Below are 3087 nucleotides of genomic sequence, written 5' to 3'. Positions count from 1 at the left end.
GGCTGACTACCAGGAACTATGGCTATAATAACTGCAATCTCATTCTGGCAATACTGTACGGGATACTCTAAAACCCAGCTACCTTAATATAGGCTAACTGTAGGTTAACTGACAAGATCCCAAGCTAGGCGTAAGAGATGAGCAGGCTGAGCTCGAAGGCAGGTTTAAAGTTTGGAATTGCTGTGCAGCCACAAGAGACCCAAGTCCAGCCCTCTGTGGATTCTGTTGACCCGTATCTAGCGCCAATTTGGCTTGACTGTTAGTAGGGCAGATTCTTGTGTATAGCTAGCATGAAATAAACTTTTAGTGATTTGAACTCAATTCCCGTTCCTGGTTACTTGCTCCTTGACACCAGGCTGGTAAGCGACCCTGATACTGTAAGGCAATCACCCTGTCTGGTCTGAGGAAGAAGCTGATAAAATAGAGGGACTTCAAAGGATGAATACATGATTTGTGAATATTGATTCAAAGACTGATTGCAGGTTGAGATGACAAGTAAAATTAATATGCTCCCACAATCTCAAGAAAGGCCAGGCCATGAAAAGCCATTTGTTTCACTATAAGCCCATGTATATTTCATATCCATAAAATCTGGCATAATTTTCCATTTCAATTTACTATGGCCATTAGCTAAGACACCTGGTGTATAGTTCATCAATGTTTACCATGTGATAGCAGTAAATCTGAAACCTTTTAAAACCTACAGCAAACAACATTTGGCTAAGACCAGATTGTAACCTGTCTTTTAAGCTGATAAAGGCAAGTCAGTTTCCCCACTGAAGCAACACTACTAGTGTTCTAGAGGAGTGCATGGGAAAGGTACTGAGGTTATACAGCATATCTTATTTTCTTTCAGAAAACTAGAAGCAGATATTTTTCCTTAGCTAACTGAACATTTTACTGGGAAATGTGCTGCTAAGCTGGTAAAAAAAGAGATCTAAGAGGACAGTGGATGCCACACAGAGAAGTCTGCACAGTGAGGGTGGATTCCCACCAAAACATTTCCTCAATCTGAGAAGTTCCCAACTGTGGTTCTGTGTAGGCCATGTATAATACAGACCTTATTTACTTAATGCAGAGGAATAATGGGGAAGAAAAACGTTTGTCCTCCCATTCTGTGTCCCAGAATGCTTAATATAAAAAATTCTGTTTGTCCTCCTTTATGTCTACTCTTCTTAAGTGGGGGCAGAGAAGACAGCCCTTAGATGCTATATAAAGGAGGAGAGTTCCATAATAAAATGAGAAGAAGATGCTCTATTTATCCCTTTTCCAATTCTGAAATTGAACTGCCCCCTGAATGGCTCGAATAGCTCTATGGATTCCTACTCAAAACTGCCTGGAGCAGAAATGCTGCTCTAAGGATCTGTTGAAACACTGTAACATCTAGTTCCATCTTGTATTGCTCTATTCTGATCTCAAGAAAAATTGCTGTACAGCTCCATTACAAAATTGTACACCATGGTTCTGCTTCACAGCCAGAATTTATGTTCTAATGCACCAGTGGCTTTGAAATAACTGTAGAAGTTGTTTCTAAAAATAGTTCCATAAAACATTTCTGTCTTGCTTTTACCCTTGGTGTTTTAAAAGGTCAGATCCTAAACTAGGATTGTACAGCCCAATCCTGGTAGGTAGGCAAGTGAATCCATACTTCATGTGGGATTGCAAACAAGATTGCAGTCTGAAATTCCCCTGCTTTATGTCTTGACTAGGCATTCTGTCTCCCGGAATACTTCATATTTCCACCTTTCTTTTCCTTTTTTCCTACTTTTCTCCAACCAGCATGTTATGCCTTTAGTGTACTCAGTATTCATTGCACTTCTTAGAACAGGAATGGACAATCTGCTTTTAGGGCCATATGTCACTTTCTGCCTAATTTCAAAAGCCCTTTGGTGGCCCAAGCTTCTGAAGAGATCTAATTCTTCCATGCAGTCTCCTGCCTGGGAATGAAAGAAAACTGATGCTTTTGATCTTACTTGTTTGTTGATTCAAAACCACCTAGTAAGCTGCCCTCTCCCAAGGAGTTTATCTCTGTGAGAATGCAATTCTTGGTTTAGAAAAAATTGCACATCCATGATTTAGGCATTTTCCATCCACTTAGCTGCTTCCCGTCCTTGACTGTTTATTATTTCTGCATAGCTGAGCACTTTGTCACTTGTTAATCCATCCTTATTCGTGCATGGTATTACCTATATAGCATATTATTCTTGAAGGACTGAGATTGGTTGTATATAGAGAGGATGTTCTAGTTTTGTCTTGAAACAAGGCTTCTTGTCAGTCCGTTCAGTGACCTTGTGAGCCTTATCCAAATTATGATTAATTATTGCTAGAAGTAAACTACCTTTACAAGATGGTAATTTCACAGGATTTTTTTTTCTCAGTGTGTTATCACCAATGTCTTATTCCCCAGTGAAATCTGATCTACAATTAGATTTCAGATTCTTCCTTATGGCACTGCATCTCCTATATCATGAACAAGAGGTGGCTGCTTCTTCGGGCAACCTACGTTGGTGGATAGACTGTGGCCTAGTGCAAGAAGTAGCCTAAGAACTCCATGTAATCCATAGGCTGTATTATGCCCCAGGTTTCGTAGAGGATGTTCTTTAATTGCTTGTGACAATGATTTATATGGTGGTCTATGGATCTTCTATATGGCCATAATGAGAAAAATATATTGTCCTTTGCCTCAGCTCAAATAAAATTGAATCTTCATTACAGTCAGAGACCAGCATAGGGAGGGAAGGTTACAGTCAATTAAAAGTGTAGAAGATACATCAGAGTTGAAAAGTAAAAAATATGAAAAGCTAGAAGATATTAAAACAGAAGGTATATATAAAACATCTATAAGACTCTAAAAGAAGGGTAGGTGCTTTAGATGAGTGTAAGGGAGTGTAATAGTTAAATATGTAAAAGACTATATTAAATTAGAAGCACCATAATGTAGCAAATTAAGTGTTCATTAAGTCTTGTTTATGGCACAGGTCATCATCCAATGAATTTTGAGGGTTACTACCTAGAATCTGACAACATTGTATGTATTTTTGTAGCAGGGTTGGTATCTGAAAGCAGCAGGGAGTTGTGTTATTGTTA

General features: G+C 38.9%; 1 protein-coding gene across 2 annotated transcripts in view; it reads left to right on the top strand.

The window, feature by feature from the left end:
* TXN2 (thioredoxin 2) overlaps positions 1 to 3087 on the top strand; it is a 50532-nt gene that overhangs the window by 19484 nt on the left and 27961 nt on the right. The gene's annotated exons all lie outside the window — the stretch shown is intronic.

The sequence above is a fragment of the Protobothrops mucrosquamatus genome, unplaced genomic scaffold (genome assembly GCF_001527695.2).
Source record: "Protobothrops mucrosquamatus isolate PMUCROS unplaced genomic scaffold, P.Mucros_1.0 scaffold_22, whole genome shotgun sequence".
Lineage (NCBI taxonomy): Eukaryota > Metazoa > Chordata > Lepidosauria > Squamata > Viperidae > Protobothrops > Protobothrops mucrosquamatus.
The sequence above is the reverse complement of the archived record's forward strand: the minus strand, read 5'-3'. Positions and strand labels throughout refer to the sequence as shown.